General features: G+C 38.7%; 1 long non-coding RNA gene across 1 annotated transcript in view; it reads left to right on the top strand.

The window, feature by feature from the left end:
• Window positions 1–22987, top strand: part of LOC140629202 (uncharacterized) — an 81320-nt gene extending 58333 nt beyond the window's left edge. Inside the window, exons 2-3 of the long non-coding RNA XR_012027046.1 lie at window positions 9389–9458; window positions 21036–22987. This is a non-coding gene — a long non-coding RNA (uncharacterized lncRNA). The remainder of the gene's footprint in view (window positions 1–9388; window positions 9459–21035) is intronic.
• The last annotated feature ends 288 nt before the right edge of the window (window positions 22988–23275 follow it).

The following is a 23275-nucleotide window of genomic DNA, read 5'->3' on the forward strand; positions in this document are numbered from 1 at the left end:
CTCTAAGCCCTAGGAAACATCAAGCAAGCCAAAATGAGCAACTTTTATCATAAAAGACAAAGAACAGCTATAAAAATGTTCAAGATTAAAGGAGACTTAAGAGATATAACCCACAAGATGTCCTATCCTATCCTCGACAGGATTCTGTACTCAGAGCCAGATACTACTGTATAGAAGCCAGTGAGGCAGGGACATTACTAAGTCTATACACAATATAAGAATACAGATTAAATAAAAGTGTATCAAGGGGCACCTGGGTGGCTCAGTCAGTCCTGGGATCAAGCCCCACATTGAGCTCTCTGCTCAGCAGGGAGCCAGCTTCTCCCTCTCCCTCTGCCTGCCACTTCGCCTGCTTGTGCTCTCTCTCTGTCAAACAAAACAATAAAATATTTTTTTAAAGTGTATTAACACATGTACTGAAATTTTAACTGTACTGTGGTTAGGTATTTTTTCTTATTCTTAGAAAATAAACATCGTGTACTTAGGGATAAAGGGGCCATGGTTCAGAAAAAATGTATGTACTTATATTGATATACATACATATACATATACACAGAGAGAAAGAGAGTATGCAAAAACAACAACACAAACTGGATAAAATGTTAACAATAGATGAGCCTGGATAGCAGACATACAGATCTTCCCTGTACCAGTCTTATTCTTTTTTCTAAAGATTTTATTTATTTATTTATTTATTTATTTATTTATTTATTTATTTATTTATTTATGAGAGACACAGAGAGAGAGGCAGAGACATAGGCAGAGGGAGAAGCGGGCTCCCAGCAGGGAGCCTGATACAGGACTCCATCCCAGGATCCCCGGATCATGACCCGAGTCAAAGGCAGATGCTCAACCACTGAGCCACCCAGGTGCCCTGGACCATTCTTTTTCTTAAAGCTTTTAAGTACCCTTTAAATTATTTCCAGATTTAAAAATGTATTTTTTTAGAAGTGTGCTATCAACTTGATTTAAGAAAGTCAGGAAAAAATGGTTTAGGTTAGCACAAAGTAGTATAGGTTAATATAAAAAAACTCAATATTTATTTTAATCCAGATTTGTTTTAATCCAGATCTGAAAAATGTTACAAAAGAATTTTGAGTAAACAACTTCATTATTTATATTTAATATTTATAAGGCCATTTACTGCAATAGTTTTAATGCAATAGCTCAAAAACTACACTACAAACAATACATTTAATGAATAGCAATGAGTTAGCAATCTGCCATTGATTAGCTGGGTATCCTCCTAAGAGCCTTACAAGGGAGACCTACTTAGTGATTAGAAAGATTGGGGGATGTCTTTCTCAGCAGCCTTCATAGTTTTAAAATAAATGGTTGTGTTACTATTAAAATTATATCACATTTTTTTCTTGTTTCAAAATTATGCCTCAAGACTAAACAGTAGTATTTTGTTAATTTCACATTTTTAGTGTTTACCCTTACTTAGGTATCAATATTGTGATTCTGAGGCAAAAGAGTACCAAGTTAAATATTTCGTGACCTGTAAAAATTTAGTGTCCTTTAGCTCACATGGAGATAAAGAGGCTGATATCAAAATATTTTTATTTTAGTATTTGCTTCCTAAGGACTAATGTAAGCAGAATATAATCTATTGCTTTTTCAATCTTCAAACAGCTTATATTTGCAGGCCAGCTATCCCTTTTCTCAATGAGATAAGGCTATTAGACCAGATGGATCCCAGGGGCTGGTTTGTATAGCATGACCTCCTGCCTTGTTTTTCTGCACTTGTTTTGTTTTAAAGGAGACAATTGTGTTATAGATATGAGGTGTTACCACTTTAAAAGCTTCCTGCTAATATACCATAGCAAGAAAGTATAATTTATTTATTCATGATTTATCTCCTACTTATACTGAGATGAGTTCATCGTTTGCTTGTTTACTTAATAGGGTAAATCTAAGCCATTAGTAAACATTAGTAAATAAAATAACTTTTTTTAAGTTTTTTAATTCCACTCTGCATTTCACATGTAGTGGTTTCCTATAAATACTCCTCTGGTTAAGGCACAACTTTAAGAAGTGAACACTGAAGTTCTTGTAATTGCCAGTATAAACAAAAAATTCACAAATATAAATTTTCTGTGGCTGGGAGGGAGGAGGGAGGGAGGGGTCTAGTAGATGTTATTTATTTGGCTCTATTAGCCTGTTTCCCTATTTCAACCGGGAAGGGAGACAAAGGTAAATTCAAAGTACAGAGGGAAGAAAGTAAATCCATGGAGGGAGAAAGAGAATAAAGAGAAAAGAGAGAAGAGGAACCAACAGAGGAAGGAGAAGTAGGAAGTCAGTGAAAAAGCAAATAAAACATATATTAAGGTAAGAAAGTGAAAATGAGAATAAGGCACAAAGGAAAAGCAGGAGATGAAAATCCTTCTCACCTGGAGGGTCATAGAAAAGACTGAATTGGAGCCACCCAATTCACATTTTGGTCAAAGAGAATGCTAAGTCTTCATCAGAGAGAGCAACACTTTCTATTTCACATTGTTTCTGTTTAAATATAAATTCATTTTATGTAAGGTAAAAGCTGGCTTGCACAAGAGTATTCCTTAATATTTATAATATGAGCATGGTCTTAATGTTTCCCACAGAAAATGTAAGCAGTTGTTTTAGAGGTGGATGCTAGCTCTAACTGATCACTGGGCTGAGCAGAGGCTATGCAACATGCCTGGAATTGGTAGGAATTGCCAACTATTAATAAAGCAGTTTTCTTCCAGTTGTCACTGTGTGCCATTCTTTGAAACATTCCCTGAGGAATATTTTTAAACCAGCTTAGATAGAACTTGTCATGGTATCATATAACTGCTATTGAACTGTTCTAAGCTTTGAATCAGCCATGTATCCTTTGTGCGAAAAAGAAAAACAATCTGTCATAAAAGTACATAAAAGTTGACAAGACTTTCTCTGATAGCTATATCCTAGAAATACATATTTATGAAGGTTTTTTCTTTAACACTAGCCTGGTAAACACATACCACAGACTCAAATTGTTTAAAATTGAACCACTGACCTTAGCAATCACTACAACTGACTTTGGAGATAAACCTGCAGTTTTCTGATCATCAAGAGGCCTGTAATGTTTTACATTAAAGAAAGAACCCATGTTTACATTTCTTTTCAGTATTTTAATTTACAATTAAGTGTAGACATCATTCAAAATAACTGTCTGAACTTGTCTTAATGTTTATATGATTTCCTTTCAGTGTTTTAATTTATGATTAGATACAGACATTAGTCAAAATAACTGTCTCAACTTGTCTTAATGTTTATAAAATTTTTCAAACTATATTAATTATTCTCTAATATCCTGTCATTTTATAATGAAATCAATGGGGTTTTTCTTTAAGGCAATAATGGAGCAAAAAAGTCAAGTAATGAGATCATTTTCCCTCTCGTCTAAAAATTATTTTTCTCTTTCAAATCTTACAATTAATCCATATAATTTTTTAAATGAAAATTTGTTCTGGTTTTAAAGACACTGAAGAGTTGAATGACAATACTGCCACAGAGTGACTTATGAATATTCTCAGGATGCATAAACATTTTTAAAGATATTTTATTTATTTATTTATTTACAAGAGACACAAAGAGGCAGAGACATAGGCAGAGGGAGAACCAGGCTCTGTGGGGAGCCTGACGTGGGACTCGATCCTAGGACCCCAAAATCATGACCTGAGCCAAAGGCAGATGCTCCACCACTGAGCCACCCAGGCATCCCAGGATTCATAAAATTTTAAATGAGACAAAATGATGATTCTATCTAGGTTTACAAAGAGCCCTAGAATAAATGGTACTCTTGCTTTTAATTTATGATAGAGTTTGTTTCAGCATTCCACTACAAGCACATACAGGCTTCTAGTAAAACCCCTCCACTATGTTTTACCCTTAGCAAGAGGCAATACAATTCCAAAAATGGTTTTCATTTCAATCATACATGTTGCCATTGCCCTTGTATTATTTCTTTGCATAGCATTCATAACTACATACCCCAGTATTCGTTCTTGGATCTCCAAGTAATATTAACTTCCCCCTATTTTAAAAAAGATTTTTATAAAAAAAATTTATTTATTTATTTATTTATTTATTTATTTATTTATTTGAGTGTTTGATAAGACAGCAACGAAGACAGCATGAGTGGGGAGGAGAGGGAGAAGCAGGCTTTCAAGCAGGGAGCCCAATGCCAGGCTCAATCCCAGGACCCTGGGATCATGACCTGAGCCAAAGGCAGATGCTTAGCTGACTAAGCACCCAGGCACCCCTCTTATCTGCCTTTTATACAGGAGTCATCTGAGGCAAAATGAAACAAAGGTAAGTATCACCACATAAGATTCACTGTAATTCATGAGCTTCTAATTCCTGTACTTAAGACACCAAGATACTATTTCTTCCCTTCTCTGCTTGTGACATTTATCTCAAATGAGAGCTAAATACCAAGATTAGCTTTAAAATTAAGACCAGAGTCAAATGCACTAAAACATAAAGTCCTAGAAAAGAAACTACAGACTTTCGGAGCTGATGAAGATTTTAAAGATAATGTACCCATAATTTTAAAACAAAATGAAATCCAAGGATAAGAAAAGACCTTCCAAATCTTGCAAATCTTCAAGGGGGCATTAAGCTGATGTGGGAACACACAGAAAAGAAGTAAAGTACATTTGGTACATAAGAAAGGGAAAGAGAATAAACAAACTCTTGGCAACATAGGTAACAATATTCCCAAGGGGCCATATGGTTTGGGGAACTCTGCCCAGGAAATACCCTCTCACGTGGCTTTGGGCTGTGAAGCTCATCTGCTGAGGTTATCTGTGAAGCTAATCTCCTTCACCACAAGCAAAAGCCAACAGGCTTTTTACCATCATTTTGTACCTACAGATCTCCTAAAAATACTCCATAAGCAGAACCTGCACTGGACAACTACAGTCCTAAATGTTTTTATTAACAGAAGATACCAGTCCTTAAGTAAATGCATGAAGAACATGTTTTAAATAATGGAGTATATTCTCTGGTATTTTTTCATGAGTCAGGAAGCAGACTGGAGAGGAAGGATGTGTCAGGAACAGCACAACCTATGACTAAGGATAAGAAGGGAAAACCTTCTTGCCCTCAAAGTGAAAATCCCCTCCTAGTTTAAGAAACACTTACTCTAATCTCTCAAATGAGTAATTAGGGTTAGATAATATTCTCTTGGGGCATCTACTTTCCAAAAAATAAGCTTTTAATGCAGCAGTAAGAAAGGAATAAGTATAATCTGACAACTAAGATGGAAAATCAACCATCTCCAAATGCCCAGTCTCTTCTGTTCTCATCAGTGTACAGAACCCGACCCACTATGGCAGGCAACAAAGATCTCAACTTTGTGGAGGTAAAAAGACTCAAACATGAGTTCTTTAGTCCCAGAACTTTATAGGCTGCTTTTCTGTACTATTGGCCTCACAAAGTTTCTATTTCATTTTAACACGTTTCTCAGGAGCAGAGAAGTGGACAATATGATGCCTTGAAAACTTTATCAGCTTCCAGGGTGAAATCATAACTGTGCACTTTAAGTCAGGCTGAGTAGAGAGATATATGAATAGCTGCTGTTTTATTGCTCACCCATTTAAAATGCAAATGATAATACCAAAATTACCAAAGTCTACACTCCAGATGTTCTTATTATTCACTACAGCTTTTTTTTTTTGGCTACACTTAGCCTCTCCTACATATCTCTGAATATATTCTATCACATAACCCTCCTTACAAAAACTCCTACTCATTTCTTAAATAATTTTGTTTTATATATTTAAAGAGTTGGAATCAAAAAATAAACTCTCATTTTCCCAAGTAATGAGAAAACAGATCTTCATTTCCATATCCCAAAAGTCAACTGTATAGAAACAAACTAACAATAACATAAAGTGGCAGACTACCTATTTATGAAGCTCCTTTGATGGCTCCGTGGAAACAAAAGTGACCTAGTTTCCTCCAGCGCAGGAGAGAAGAGGTCTATGGTAAGACCCTGGAGAGAGGGGCGCCTGGGTGGCTCCGTGGTTGAGCGTCTGCCTTTGGTCAGGGAGTGATCCCGCGCTCCTTTCAGGGAGTCTGCTTTTCCCCCTCTCTCTCTCCTTCCCTCCCTCTCTCTCTCTCTCTCTCTCTCTGTGTGTGTGTGTGTGTGTGTGTGTGTGTGTGTGTGTATCTCATGAATAAATTTTTTAAAAAGACCCTGAAGAGAGGAATGAAAGTTGCTTCACTGGTACCCAGTCCCCTTGTAACGAGATTGCTTAATTCAGTTGAACCTGGGGAAAATGCATGCGTGCAAGGGCATAGACACACACACACCCCTGCTCAAGAAAGCCCACTCTCATTCTGCATGAAGGAAAAGCTCTGTTGCAACCACAAATCATAGAATGTGATTCCAAGCAGAGCAGGAGAGAACAAGTCCCTTCTTTCCCCTCCAGCCTCATAGTCTCCCTCTGGTGCCCCTGACTGGCACCACCTGTGTACTCCTGAGTCAGCTATTTAATTTCCTTAATCCTCAATTTCCTTGTCAGCTAAGTGGAACTTCACATTAGTCCTACTTTATGGAGTTTTAGGGAGAAGTCAGTGAAATGATACGTGCAACATAGCAGAGGCGGTAAGCATTTCCCTAGTATTAAAATAAGGAACCTAGGAAAAGAGAGGGAAGTTGGAGTTCTTTATCTTACAGGGAGTTTTTGGTTTTGAATCCTTTTTTCTTTTGAAGGGACAGGATATCTTGCCCCTTGAGTTTGAGTGTCTCCCAGAACAGCTTTATTTAATGTAGAGAAAATTGGAGGTGTAAGTTTGGACTCAGCTGAGAGATCAGAGCTAAAGGAGCAATAGAAAGGTATAGTAAAGCCATTTAATTTGGTCAATATAAGTGTTCCCGGGGCAGCCCCAGTGGCGCAGCGGTTTAGCGCCGCCTGCAGCCCGGGGTGTGATCCTGGAGACCCGGGATCGAATCCCACATCAGGCTCCCTGCATAGTGCCTGCTTCTCCCTCTGCCTGTGTCTCTGCCTCTCTCTCTCTAGCTGTGTCTCTATGAATAAATAAATAAAATCTTTAAAAAAAAATTAAGTGTTCCCAACAGCAGTGATGCAGGGCCATGAGCAAAGACAGGTGTACTCACATAGAAGCTTGTAAATGGACACTAAAGCTGTGGTTCTGAAATTCCAGACTTTACCAGAATCACCTGGAAGGCTTGTTCAAACACAGATTGCTGGGTCCCACCCCAGAACTTTGTTTCAGTAGGCTGGGATGATGGGGCTTGAGAATTTGCTTTTCTACCAAGCTCCCAAGTAATGCTGATGCTACTACTATTCAGTGACCCCACTTTGGGTACAGCTGGTCCAAGAAAGTAAGAACAGGGCTGCAATCACCAGTAAGCATCCATACTAGATTTTTAAAAGAAAAAAATGGTGGGTAGGAACTTAATTCTTGAGTACCTATCATGTGCCAGGAGTTTCACAGGCATAATTTAATTTCGTGGGTCTCAACTATCCTAAAAATAGATGTTATCATTCAATTTTTCAGGTAAGTAAATTGTAACTGAGAGAGATAAGGAGCTTGCCCAAGCAGCACTAGTATCCTGATCTAGATCTGTCCTACTCCAAAACCTATATATTTTTCCCAATGTGTCATGCTCTCAACTCTCACTGCAAGTCAGATCAGGCAGGTAATGGGAGGCTAAACATGAAGGACCTACAGTTCACAATGAGGTTCTAAGTATCATCTCAATGGTAAAAATTCCCGAGTTTATCTTTCTGTGCCAGACCTACCTCCTGAAACCCAGTACTCAGCTGCCTACCCAGCATCTCTAATTTCCTCCTCAGTTGTCCTGCATTGAACTGTTACTATCCCCACAAAACTGAAGGGGTTCAGTTTCCCCTTCCCAGCTGATGATAATTCTATCCTTGCAAAGGCTCAAGGCGAATACTTTCCTCTGTTCTTCTCACAAGCTCCCCCATCAGATCTGTCAGCAAGTACTCATGGCTTGGTCTTTAGAACAAACCCAGCCACTCTCAACACCTCTCCTGCCCCGACCATCATCCCTGGCATTGATTACATACTCAGTGCTCCACTCTTGCTCCTCTGAAGCTCATTTTCAACTCTGTAGCCAGAGTAATTGCTTTAAAATCAGTCAGATCATGTCCCTTTCTATTGAAACCCTCCAATAAGTCCTCATCTTATTCAGAGTAAAAGCCCAAGTCCCCCATGATACTGATCCCATTACCTTCCCCTTCCACTGCTCACCTTGCCTTACCTCCTACCACTCTCACTTCTTCTGTCTCCACCCTAGCAACAGAGACCTTGGCCATTCCATGAACACTGCCAGGCACACTGTTGCAGAGGGACTTGGTATGGGCTTTTCTCTTTCCTTGGAAGCTTCTCCCCCAAATCTAACAGCTAACTCCCTCCCTCCAGGTCTCTACTCACATTTTACCTTCTCAGTATGATCTATGGAATGCTGCAACCATTCTCACTCCCAGGAAACCTGAACCCCTTACTCTCTTTTTTTCTGCTTTTTCATCTTTTTTCCTCAGGACCCTTTTATGACTATATAATTTACCTGCTTGTAATATTTATTATTCATTGTCTACACACACATGCACACACTATAATATGCAAGCTCTGTGAGAATAGTTTTGTTCACTGATATATCTGAAATGCCCAAAACTGTGCTTATCATATAGTAGGTGCCAATAAATATTTGTGGAATAAATACAGAACTGAGTCCAATGCAAATAAGAAAGAGAGAGGAAAAAAAAAAGAGAGAGAGAGAAGGTAAAGTTAGAACAATGATGTCAGAACTATTTCTGAATTGGAGCTATTGGCATTGGTATGGGCCCTGTGGCAAGGCTGTCCCAGGCACCACATTGGGAGACTGGCAGGAGGGCTGTGGGAAAGAGGGATAGGAAGCAAGGACAAACAGAAAACTCAAGATTCAAAGTAGAAGAGCTTTTCTTATCACTGTCCTTAGAAAAAAAAAATAGAGGGGCCCCTGGGTGGCTCAGTGGTTGAACATCTGCCTTTGGTTCAAGTCATGATCCTGGGTCCTGGGATCAAGTCCCACATCAGGCACCCTGCAGGAAGCCTGCTTCTCCCTCTGCCTATGTCTCAGCCTCTCTCTCTCTCTCTCTGTCTCTCATGAATAAATAAATAAAATCTTTAAAAAGAAGAAGAAGAAAAAGAAGAAGAAGAAATGGAGGGTGAGGGAAAAGTGGAAAATTATTTTCTCTTTTGAAAGTATTCAAAATGTCATAGTAACCTTAAAAATACATATCATGTCTCAAGTCAATATTTCTTTACCTTACGTATCTACCTAAGAAAAAGAGTAAGTGGGATGAGCTTCTGTCCTAATAACTCCTGTCATTTTCCATAGTGTGAGCCTCTATCATGTTCCTGTGTGAACCAGAGGGCATATACAAGAAGTATCTCCTAGACAGCAGTAGGTAAGACTCCATCCACTCCTAGCAGAATTCCAGGGTCTTAGAATGTGAGAAATTTGGGGATAGACAATAACAGAAAATCCATTAAAACTGACTTAATTAAACAAAAGAAATTTATTGACTTTTGGAATATAACAAATCCAGGGTTAAGTTGGTTACAGGTCTGGCTTGATCTAGGCATACATACAATGTTATCAGGAATCTGATTTTCTCCATCATTATGCTCTGCTTTCCTCTGACTTGGCATAATTTCCAGGTAGGCTTTTCCCAAACACAGCTTCCAGCATTTCTAGGCTTACATTTTCTCATAGCAACCTCTTTGGGGCACCTGGGTGGCTTAGTCGGTTAAGCATCCAACTCTTGATTTTGGCTCAGGTGATGAACTCAGGATTATGAGATCAAGCCCCATGTCAGGCTCCATGCTTAGTCCAAAATGCTTAAGATTTCCTCTCTCTAATGAAGAAAGAAAGGAAAAAAGAAAGAAAAGAAAGAAAGCCAGCTTTTTTTGACAATCATTCCAAGATAAGAGCCAAGCCTGTATCTTCAAGGCCTGACTTTTGTCCTCTCCCCTAGACACATCACTGTGGCCAGGAGTTGCTATCCTTTTATTGCCTAGTCTCGGGTCTTAGACATGTCCATTTCTGAAAACAAGAGGACAGATCTCACATGGATTAACTACAGAGAAGGATAATTCCCCAAAAGAAAAGGTGGGGCTCTTTTATCAGAAAAAGGGGAGATGGATACTGAGCAGGCTGCAAAAGCATATTGGTGTTTCTTCAGAGTTTTACAGGAAAGATCTTACTGCTTATATAACAATGATCTTAGGCATATGCAAGAACTGAAGGCCAAAACCATTTCTCTTAATTTAGAAAGTCCATACTTTTGCAAGACTAAGTTATTTTCAGTGGCTGCCATGGTTTAGGACAAGTTTATTTGTTTTTTTGAAATAATCCTAGACATTGCTAAGTCCTGTGTCACCTTCTCCCTTAGCAGATGTCTGCTATTTCCCAGATTCAGTGCTAGACACTAGGTAAATACAGACAGAGGCAAAATGTGCCATAGGGCCCACCATGTTCCTGCCTTTCTCTACCTCCCCAACCCTGCTATTTAGGAGCCTCATCAAATGGCAGCTTCTTGAATACTGTTTCTAGGTCTTCCAGCCATCCTGGTCCCAGATTCTCATGGCTGCCTATCATCCTGCCTATTCCTAGTCTACCTTCCCATTGGCAACTGCAGTCATGAAAAGTCTGAAAATGCTTTGTAAGAATTGGGACTATCAGACAACCTTGGAAACCTAGAAGCATTTCAGAAATACCTCTCTATGATTACTCACACCCACCACACGTCTGGAATCCAATGAGAAAACCCACAGGCACCAGTTCCATTGTTTGTTTTGTTTCCTAAAACCAGGCAAACTGTCACGATCCTCTTAGGCAAGAAATCTTTGTGCTACAAGTCAAAGGAATGACCATCTCTACTCTGGCCATGTATTTTCTTAAGTGGGAAAAAAAGACATGCAGACAGGTGGTGGGAGCACAGATGGCTTCCCCACTGCTGTTGAGAAAGCCCACTTGGTGGTGACTCAGAATTGCAGCAGAAACAATAAAGGGGAAAGAAGGAGTCAAATCATCTTTTCCAACCTCATCTCCTGCCCTCTGTTATCTTAAAGCCTTATTTTATTCTTCCATTTCTTCACTTATTCCTTCAGCAAATATTTTAGTGCCTATCATGTGCCAGCACAAGGAAAGTCAAATCAAAAAGACCCTGTTCTTCCTCCCAGATGCTCAGTCTAATGGACACATACATACTGGAACATACACTGTAAGTGCAGTAATAGAACCAACAGTGACAAAAAGAGCCTAAAGAGGGATGAGGAGGGGCTCCTAACCCAGCTCAGGGCCAATGGGAGTGTAGGTGGAGGTGAGGTCTCAGGGGAAGGCCCCTGGAGGAGACTAAAATGAGCTGAGTCTTAACCAATGAGTTAGCTGTGGGGAGGACAGCATGATGGCTAGAAAACATTTCCAATGGAAGGATAGTAAAAATCAAGGCAGCCAGGATGTACCTTGGCATGTGTTTATGGTGACCAGGAATCAGATCATGGAGAAGCTTTTAGGCCAAGTTAAACTTGGGACTGATCCTGTAGGCAATGCCCAAGGAGAAACATCAATGTTCATTATGCAGAATAGTGATGGGATTCAATTTTCATTTTTGATAATCATTCCAGCAGTTACATGGAGGGTAGGTTTCAAGAGGACAAGATAAGTTAGAAAGAAAAATAGATGAAAGATCGAACTCAAAAAATGGCAGTAAGAAAAGAGAGGGAAAAAATCCATTTGAGAAATATTTAAGAGGTAAAATCAGAATAACTTGGGGACTGATTGAATGAAGGCAAGGGTGAACATGAAGATTGGGATCTATTTACCAGCTAGTGACAACAGAGAGCAGGAGGGTAGGTAGAGCCTTCAGCCATCAAAGGCAAGAGGAGAGCAGACCTGAATGCTCTCTTTTGGGTGGCGAGAATGTAGGTGGTTCCCATGGGCACATAGATGCATGTCCAAACTGTCTTGATGGGGCCTGCCCAAGAAAACAACCCATGAGGACAAGGGTGAGGAGTTAGAGTCTGTAGGGTAGACTGCCGAAGGTAAGAGCTGAAGGGGCTGGACCCAGGAGTCGGTAGTAGAATGTATCACCCACATCACTTCCCACAGGAGGACATTCCAAACAACACACAAATGTCCCATGGAAGAGCCAGACAGTGTTAATCAAGATAGAACAATAGTGGCACCAGTGACAAAAGGCTCTTGCTTCTCTTCATCTACCTGAGAAAGGTTGAGACACCTCTGACACTGTAAGTCCCCTGGGTGTGAGAGTGCTGTTTCAGTGTTAGGCTGAGTTGAATCCTCTAACACCTGAAGATGGCTTATATTTACCTACATGAGGCTTTTTACATAGCTGCAAGTGACTAAAATAATATTAATCCAATAACTTGTTCAACAATGGGGTGGGGTGGGGGATATCATTGCTATGTTTTGAATGTGGCCACCTCAAAATTCATATGTTAAAATTTTAATATCCAATGTGAATTATTAGGAGGTGGGGTCTATGTGAGGTGATTAGATCACGAGGCTGGAGCTCTCATGAACGGAGTTAATGCTCTTATTAAAGAAACCGCAGAGAGCTCCCCTAGACCCTTTCACCTGATGGGAAGATGCCAGCTATGAACCAGGAAGAGGGCCCTTAGGAGCCAATGCAAACATGCAGGCACCATGATCTCAGATTTCCCAGCCTCCAGACTGTGAAAAAGAAATTTCTGGTTTTTTATAAGCCACTCATTATGGTATTTTGTTATAATAGCCTGAATGGACTAAGACAATCATGATTAAGAATGATGTTTAGAGAAAAATAAAGCCAACTCCTTATTGTCCTGTTCCTCCTTTGTTCTACCAAGTTCATCCTGTGCTTAAAAACACATACACTGAGGGATCCCTGGGTGGCGCAGCGGTTTGGCACCTGCCTTTGGCCCAGGGCGCGATCCTGGAGACCCGGGATCGAATCCCATATCAGGCTCCCGGTGCATGGAGCCTGCTTCTCCCTCTGCCTGTGTCTCTGCCTCTCTCTCTCTCTGTGACTATCATAAGTAAATAAATAAAAATTAAAAAAAAAAAAACACATACACTGATATCTTAGTGCTCCATATTCACAAAAGGTAAGGACCATCATTATGAAAATCAATGTAGATCTACATCATAAAGTCATTGTGCTAACGACAATTTACTCTGGCTAACTTTGTCAGATCTAGTGGGACCAACATCATTTTTACCTCTTCAGTGACTGATGAGTCTATCTAGGAATAAAAGTGACACCAGCTCTGTTGCTTTCTTGTTGTTTGCTTATACTTACATTTAGTTTAGTCTTCAGTCTCTTTGTAGGAATCTGCTTAACCCTCTTGTTCATTTTGCAAGGGTTAGTTTGAGTAGATAGAAATATTTATAAACACAATTAATATGGCACAAGTAGCCCAGAACACATCAATCACAGCACTTAGTAACATTCAAGTAAGTGAAGATGCCAAGGTCAACCCCACCCACTGCACACCACACACCACACATAGTGGAGCGCCCATCTTTGCCTTAAGATGCCTCAAAGACCATAATATGCACCATCTCACAATCATAAAAGGTACCAATGTCCACATGCATATTCAATATTACTAAGGCTTAATGTTAGATAAGGGGAAAAAAACCCAGGAACTCTGACATTTTTTGCCCACCTCCCAGGGAATCATCTCTTACACTACCCTGGGAATGTACTCACACCTGGAAACCACTTTTGGGGTCCACTGTCTGCTGGGAAGACCCGCCCCTACATCAGTCGTGTTAGGGTCTGGAGGCCCACTGGTACTGAGACTGCCTTCTCTTCACTGTGCCCCTTCAAGGTCCTGCCACCAATCTTTAGGTCTTCAGAAACCCTTGGATGTCCTCAAGGAGGCAACATTGCATGACAGTGCCCTTTTTTTAGTCTCAGAACAAAAAATTCTGATGACTTTCCCAGGCAGTAGCAGTGAAGAGTAAGGGAGGGATACAAAGGATCTCTCGATGAAGTCAGGACCAGAGAGAAAGGCCAGCCCTGAGCGGGCCTATGTGACATGCAAAGGAAGCCTTCTGGAAGGACTGGTCTTAGTGAGGGCCCAGGGCACTAAACCGGGTCAAGACTCCAGTTCTGGGAAAGGATTGTTATTTATCATGCAAGCAACAAGGCAGCACATGGGTGGCTTAGTCGGTTAAGTATCTGACTCTTGATTTTGGCACAGGTCATGATCTCAGGGTTGTGAGATGAAACCCCATGCAGGACTCTGTGCTGAGTATGGAGCCTGCTAAAGATTCTCTCTCTCTCTCTCTCTCTCTCCCTCTCTCTCTCTCTGTCCCTCGGGGCACCTGGGTGGCTCAGTGGTTGAGCATCTGCTTAGACTTAGGTTGTGATCCAGGGTTCCTGGGATGGAGTCCCCCATCGGGGTCTGGGCGGGGAGCCTGCTCCTCCCTCTACCTATGTCTCTGCTTTTCTCTGTGTGTCTCTCACGAATAAATAAATAAAATCTTAAAAAAAAAAAAAAACAGCAACAAGGATTAAGGTTAGGTTGTAAATTATAGGATGTTGTGCAGTGGCAACAGGGGTTTATCCTGAACCTGGCTCAAACTCTGTCCCCTTCGAAGTTTCTGAACTCTTTCCTACCTGAGTCTCCTTCAGGCCCTAGGCTTCTAGCTTTCCTATTGACACTCCCTTTCGATTCTGGCACTTTGCTAATTCCCCAATGTTGTCTCACATCATTCTGATAACTCATAAAAAACCCCAACATCTTTCTGACCTTTACTAAATTACTTTTATGCTGGGACTTATACACATTTATACACATTTTATACACATTTTATACAGCCAACTGACCTTCAAAGTCTCCCAATTTCCTTCTTCCCCATCCTTGTGGTTGTTTTTGTAGTGCTCACAGGGAAAGTATCTGGGTCCAGATATAGGCCCATATGTCTTTTTCTATGAGTACACAGTATTTTAGATTATAGTACACATACTTCATGATCTTTTGTTTGCTTGTTTATTATAATTCTCTCATACCTTTTTGTGCACATGTATCAAAAAAGAATCATAGGGGGCACCTGACTGGCTCAGTTGGTAGAACATATGACTCTTGATCTCAGGTTGAGTTGGACCTCTACTTTGGGGGTACTTTACTTAAATAAATTTAATTATAAAAAGGAATTATAGAATAAAAATAATCAGTGAAAGAATGAGAAGTCTTTAAAAAGCAATAAATAACACCTTTAGAGACAGTATATTTTTTAAGGTTTTATTTATTTACTCATGAAAGACACACAGAGAGAGGCAGAGACATAGGCAAAGGGGAAGCCTGATGCGGAACTCGATCCCAGGACCCCGGAATCACAACGTGAGGCAAAAGCAGATGTTCAACCACTAAGCCACCCAGGTGCCCTGAGATAGTATAAATTATTGACCCATTTTTACAAAGTAGAAAGGAGTAAGAAGGGAAGAGACAATGAGTAATTTTGACAAATTTCATCACATTATCATATGCAAAATGTTGTATGAATTTTAATCTATTTCTCTCTTAACCCAATTTAGGTAGCAAATGCTATTTCCATTTTGGTGCTAACAGTGAAATGGATATGAAATGACATTCTATGGGGAAATATATATTCCCATAGAATATATATATTCTCTGTTTAGCTATACATTTACTATATATATGTAAAATATATATAGAGAGAATATATATAGAATATGTATATATACATACTCTGTATTTAGCTTTAGAAAAATCTACCAAATCTTCACCATCGTTCTTACAATCCTATCTCATTCTCGCTAACATCTCTCCTTCCACACACATACTGAAATAATCGTCACCAACTGTATTCAAGTAAGAAGTTTCATGTAACACTTAGTCTACTCAGGGTGGTAGAATTTCCTAATTAGACACTTAATACTATTTGTCTTACTGATGTTGGCAAAAATTTTCTCTATATGCATCTTGTGAGCTGCTACTTGTCGTCCTTTACATAACAATTAAACCAAGGATTATTTTTAAATTTGAAAGTCTTATTTTTTAAATATGAACTAAAAGATTGAATTAACAAATTCAAAATTGCCATATCTATCTATGTACACATCATAAGTGCTATTAATTTCTACAATTTCTTTCCAGAATAGTATTTCAAGCAATAATCTTTAGTCAATTCTTCCACATTCATCAATTTCTTTGTTAAAAAAAAAAAAAGGTAAAGCATGAGAGGTTAAAAACATTATTTCTGGATTAATTTAACCAAAGAAAATGCATGAAGAACAGAAATTCTTTTAGGGACAGGAAATGCTGTTACCTGAGCTTCCAGGATCTTTTCTCCTTCATATGATTTTTCATTAGTCAAGTAAAATGACTACAAAATTCACTGAGCTTTCAAACTCCTTTTACCTTTGAAAAGGAGCCATGTAGTGATACTATCAGCACCCCACGGGGTCAGGCTGAAGCCAGTCTCCAGCTGATACCACATCCGTGCTTAGCTCCCTTCCTTACTCTCTCCTGCTTCCGTGCTCCTGTTCTCCTGGGAACACTTCCCCAATAAATCATTCAAGCAAGAATCCCCATCCCAGGCTCTGATTCTAACCAAACTGACTTAAGGCAAGTCCTAAGCAATAAATTTCTCAAAAAGAGCCAGTACTGTCTGGGTCACCTGCATTAAACGTCAGAAACAAATGCTATCCCAAATGCTCAGTATTTTTTTTTGCATATTCATACTGTAATTCAATATGAATATTCAACCTTGTCAAATTATTTTCTTATTGAGGTATAACTGGCATATAACATTATAATAGTTTCAGGTATACAAATAATGATTCAATATTCATATTTATGGGAAATCATCACAATAAGTCTAGTTAACATCCATCACCATAGCTGTAAGATGTTACTTGCAATGAGAATTTTTATATCTACCCTCTTGGCAACTTTCAAATATGGAATACAGAATTATTAACTATAGTCACCATGTTGTACATTATATCCTCATGATCCAGTCAGTATTGTGTATAAAATATACACATTTATTTAATAGCTATATCATTTAATACCTATAATATTATTCAATATCTAAGATATCGAAGAATCTTAGTGCAATGATGACCTTCTCAAGAAACTCTTACTCTTTTTTTTTTAAGCAGCAAACATGTTTATTCATATATTTAGAAGTGGGCAAGGTAGAAAGGATGCACCAATTAAAAATATTCTGCTCTGAGTGGCAATTAGACTAAATACAAAAGCAAGAATTCAGTTGCTAACAGAGAATAAAAAATACATCTCTGCAAAATGTTTAGATAATAGTAGTTTCCAAGACTGTCAGTGGCTTCTAGCTGTATCCTAGCTGTACAGAACCTTTGAAAGTAGTTATGATATCTGGCCAAGCCAGAGAAAACAGGATGGTAATTAACCACGTCAAACCTGAACTGAATTCTCAATGTTGTTTGAATGGCTCAGCCCTTCTCTAAGCTATCAAAGTCCTGTTACGAAAGGAAAGGAATATGTGTAGCCAACTCTCAATTTTCAGCCTTAACGGAAATATTCACTCCACAAATATTTACTGAGTTCTTGCTATGTGCATTACACTTTGTCAGATACTGTTTAGAACCAAAGGAAGTAAATAGGCTGGGAAGATGCCAGAGTTACACATAAAACCAGGAAACTGCATTTAGTTTTGGAATGTCATGCTATAGGTGACTGCAAACCATGTGTATCTGAAAGTACATCTACCATCTCTGTGTTCCTCACTCCTCCCTTCTCAGTTCTGTTTGCTTTTTTTTTTTTTTTTTTTTATTCATTCATGAGAGACAGAGAGAGAGAGAGGCAGAGACACAGGCAGAGGGAGAAGCAGGCTCCATGCAGGGAGCCCGATGTGGGACTCGATCCCAGGACTCCAGGATCACACTCTGAGCTCAAGGCAGACACTCAACCGCTTAGCCACCCAGGCATCCCCTCAGTTCTGTTTTCTTTTTTCTTTTTTTTTTCAGTTCTGTTTTCTATCACACATTACTTTGTATTCGTTTTACCTTCTCTCTGCCAAATTATAGAGGGATACTGCTTCTAAAAGAAGTGTATGGCTGCCTCAACTCCTGCATCTCTTTTCATTCTATGCTTCTTCTCCATGACACATCCAGCTCCCTTCCTAGAGACAAGAGAATAAATGGAAAGTAAGCTATTTAGTCTAAAAAGACAGCATGCAACAGCTTAGATTCAGTGTAAATCACCCATCTGCAAGAAAGCCAAATGCTTCTTTTAACGTTCCTGAACTTGGCAACCACCAAAGATGGCTTTAGTTCATTGGCAAAATGAATGAGCCTAAGTAATGAGAACTTCTATTTACCTAGTGTTATAGAGTTTACAAAATTCTTTCAGATACATTACTCCATTTAATCTTCACAACAACCTTGTGAAGTTAGCCTGCTACATCAGAGGCAACTGCAATTCATAAAGGTTAAGGGGCTTTTTCTAAGTCACCTTGTCATAAGAAAAAAGCCAGGACTTGAACCAAGTCTTTCAGCTTCAAGCTTTTCTGCTACTCCAGCATTACTTCCTTTAGCCTTGTGAGAGCCCAAGTTTCCTTAGAGTTTTTCCCAACCATTCCTTTCCCACTTCTCAACTTTGACCACTACTAAATCAGCAATATATTAGTCCTTCAGAGAAGCTAGTATTGGAATATTATAATACTCCACCCTCTGCACCACCCAATTCTTTAGAAGATTAGACAGATAATATATGGGCCATCACTATAGGGGCAGGTATTACATAACTATCTTCCTTTCTCTCTCCACTTGGCAGGTAATGGTGCTACAGGACACAATATTTTACTGACCGATATGGTTTATAGGAACTACCAGAATTGAGATAGAGAAAACTGATACAAAGCATATCTTGCTAGGATTCATATACCATTTTGTTTTGTTTTAAACACTCTAGTACACCGTGAGAGGGCAGGAAGAACTCACATGATGAAACATGTCTGGGTCTCTGGGTGGGTACTCCCTTTTGGTATCTGTTCTGTGACTTAACTTTTCACATATGAATAATAAAGAGAAAGGAGGTTAATGTTCTCAACTTGGTACAGTCATTGGAATCACCTAGGCTTATATATATATTTTAGAACAATAGCTTAAACCATTCATCATTCATAGTATTGCACATTATTACATCAATATTATTATGTATTACTCTTTGATGACCAATGCCTAGACCTACTCCTATTGATAACCATTGCCTACAACTGGTGACTCATCAGGAGTTACAAAATGATGATATTTGAATTCTAATATTCCTTCTAACATTATTTAAAAAGCTGAAAAAAATTAGAAACATACACATGAGAAATGGTATGTATAACAATAACCAAACAAAAAATTAGTAGTTAATTCTTTTCTCAGTTTGTAACTTCTTCTAAGTTAGGAGTTGGCAAACATTTTCTGTAAAGGGCCAGATAGCAAATATTTTAGGCTTTATGGACCACATAGTCTCTGCAGCAACTGCTCAACTCTGTCATTGTAGACAACAGGCAGGCAAATAAATAGGTACAGTTTATTGTATTCTAATAAAATTGTATTAACAAAAACAGGCAGCAGACTGGATTCAGCCTGAGAGTTGTAGTTTTCTGTAAGCCACAGCCTTTGCATTTTGGGACACAGTTTTATTATCAACTTTTTCTGATTGGCAATTTCAATCATATACATAACTTGCAAAAATGGTATGATGACTGCTTACTGTCCATCACCTAGCTTCAACTGTTGTCAACTTAGGACTATTCTTGTTTCATATAATCCTTTACCTACCTCCCTTCTCTGACATAATTTAAAGTAAATCTTCTTATTTTATTCATAAATATTTATTTCATCCATAAACATTACAGTAACTCTAAAAGTACCTACAACGTAATTATCACACCTAACAAAATTAACAATATATAATTTTAAGTGTAGGATCAAGTCAAGAGCTTTATCAAGATCCGTTTTCCAGGGATTTCCCCCTCATCTTTTTCCCCCTTTCAATGTATTTGAGGATGAAACAGGATTATTTGACCTATAGATGTTGTCATAGTCTGGATTTTGATTACTGAATACTGGTAGGGTTGTTTAGCATGTTCCTCTGTCCTCTATATCTCTTATAAATTGAAAGTGAGATATAGAGACTTGATGAGATTCTATTTTAAGTTTTTGGTGAGAACACTTTATACGTGGTGTTGTGTACCTTCATCAGGATGACCATTTTGTGTTATTTACAGCTATTGATGATCATTGCCTTGATCCATTGATTCATTAGGATTTAAGAATGATGATATTTTACCTCTTTTTTTACATACTAGCTGCAATCTTCTGTAATGAGAAATTTTCCCTAAATAGCTATTCAAGTTTCCTGTTAGCATTGGTAAGTGAAAAGAAGGATGAGTGCATGCTTTCCCCTTAATTTGGCAGATTTTAAATTAATTAGTTATTTCTCTAACATCTTCCAAATGTGACCAATGAATTTCTGTTTAGTGGACATCTTCTTAAAGTACAGATGTCCAGATCCTACCCACAGATCTATGGAATCAGAGTCCCCAGGGGTAGGACCTGGCTTCCACATATTTAAAAGTCTTCCTTGTCTACAACCCAGCCATTGAAAACGTCTGGACCAGATGATACCTAAAGTCCATCCCATCACGACCATTCTACAGGAGTATAATATGCAATTAATTATAGATTGCTTATATCTCTACTGCTTGTTCTCCTGTAATATGGCTGGTGAAATTATGACAACTAGGTATTCAGTGAACATCCAGAAATTCTCAATAGCTTGGCAGCTAGTTCCTTCAGAGAGCTGCACAGTTGGGCAGGGAAACTTTTATTTTCCACCCAAAGGGTAGAGGTTGGCTCCTTCACAATTACAAAGTGTTCAGGGTGTCCCTGATGTTCTTCAGTGTTTCAATTCCATACTCCCAGAAATGATGGGCATGTGAATTAATGTATTCAATTCACTTGCAGAGCTGACTCTTCTTGCAGCGAGGTATCCATGAAGGCAACACACAAGGGCAAGATTCAGGAGCCAGGCCAACAAACCATAAGACACTGGTTACCTGCCTATTGAAACCCAAGAAAGACATTGTGTTGGCCTCTGAGGAAAAATTCATTCAAATCCTGCCTCTCTCACTATGGGACTCATGACAAGTTACCTAGTCTCTTGTGCCTTGGATTCATTGCCTTTAAAATGAGGAGAACACTATTTCCTTGAGTTACTCTGAGGAACAAATGAGTTTAATATGTATAAAATGCTTAAAACAGTGTTTTGTACTTAGATTGCTAACCATTATTATTAATTAGAGCCAGGAATGTCTCCTGTGTGGTGACTTAAAATCAGTAGCAGGATGGATAAATACAAACTTACTACAAATTGCAGCTTTCAAGAAAACTTGACAAATGTTTTAAAGATTATGAGATCAAGAATAAGAGTAGAACATAATTCCCTCTTTCACATTATAAGAATGGTCATATGAATACTGCCAGCTGGAGGAGAGAGGGTCACAGTATCCACAAATCTTAGTGAAAATTAGTTTGAACCACCATCACTCCCCTAATTCCACAGTTTATGGGAGTTTAAGCTCCAATCCTACCCTAAGAACACCTTTTACAACTTATGTGACCACCTGAGACTTCAGCCTCTTGCTTTTGAAGCTCATCCCATATACCATGTCATATTGACCTAGGCAAGAAATATAACCCTTTCTTCAATTTATATTTACTCCTATAGGCCATTCATGAAATTAATGGGCTTTGCTGGTAATTTGGGGGGAAGATGAAAGAGAGATTTACTTTACATCAGTGAAAACCACCTCCCTGGTCAATAGATACAGTCATCCTGAACTGTCCTATGACTCAGTCCTGTCCAATAGAACTTTCTATGATAATGGAAATGCCCTACTTCTGCACCATATCTACAGTCATTATTAGGCACATGTGGCTTTTGAACTCTTGAAATGTGGCCAGTATAACTGAGAAATTGAATTTTAGACTTATTTAATTTTAATGTCTTTAAATTTAAATAAGCATATGTGGCTAGTGGTTACCATGTTTATAACATAACCCAAGTCCCCTCCCCACAGCCTCATGAGCTTTTCACCCCATAGAGTCTCAGTCTCAGACTCTCTCCATTTTTCTCACTCATCTCATCATCCCTTAATTCATGCCAAGCAATTCGTCCTTCTGCCATGATGCTGCAGCATCTGCTGTATCCACTGACAGACACATCTTTGGATCTATACTTATTATGTGACTCTTGGCAAGTAACTTAATCTCTTTTAACCTCAGATTCATTGCCTCTAAAATGGGAATAATAATAATTACTATCTCATTGAGTTAAACTGGGAATTAAATAAGCTAATACATATAAAGTGGAATATATATCCCAAATGGGCTTAGCACCAGTCATCCTAAGGAAAGTCATTTTTATACCTAAAAGGAATCCTAATGATAAATGTTAAGAACTAAAATTTTCACCTTATTACATAATTGTAGGTTGCACCATCCAATGCACTAGCCACTGGCCACATACAGCGATTTAAATTTAACTTTTAATTAAAGAAAATTACCATTCAGCTCTGCAGTTGCACTTACATTTCAAGTATTAGATAACCCCACATGGCTACTGACTATCATATTGGGCATGGAAGATGTAGGAAAATTCTACTGGACAGCAGCAGCAGAACATCATGATTATCTCCTTGTTCATAAACTCAAGAGAGAAATATCCATGACAGGTCAGAAAAAAACAGTGAAATTGAGGATACCAATCAACCGCAGACATATCCTGTTTATCAGGCTCACTCTGTCATTCTTACCAGCCAACCTGTATTCCCACATTTCATTTTTCCCTTTTACTCCTTGCTTTCCCATCTCAACAGTGCTAATGAAATGTATTTAATAAATATCAATAAACTATTATAGACTTAATTTCCAATGTTATCAAGAATATTTTCTTCAGAATTTATTTTTCTTCTAAAGCTTCACAGCAGATGAGATTATGTCTCTCTTTTTATTAATACTAGGCCATATCTGGCAAAACACCAGGCATAATCCTATTCATTTTCTGCAGCCATAGCCCAGCTAGGCACAATAAATAATTTAATGAACACTTTTTATAGTCCTATTTGCTCACAGGTTGACAGACCCCAACATAAGATGGTGAAGGAAAGGGAGGATCCAGTATGTGTGAGTGTGTACATATGTGT

This window comes from Canis lupus, assembly GCF_048164855.1.
Source record: "Canis lupus baileyi chromosome 3 unlocalized genomic scaffold, mCanLup2.hap1 SUPER_3_unloc_1, whole genome shotgun sequence".
Classification (NCBI taxonomy): domain Eukaryota; kingdom Metazoa; phylum Chordata; class Mammalia; order Carnivora; family Canidae; genus Canis; species Canis lupus.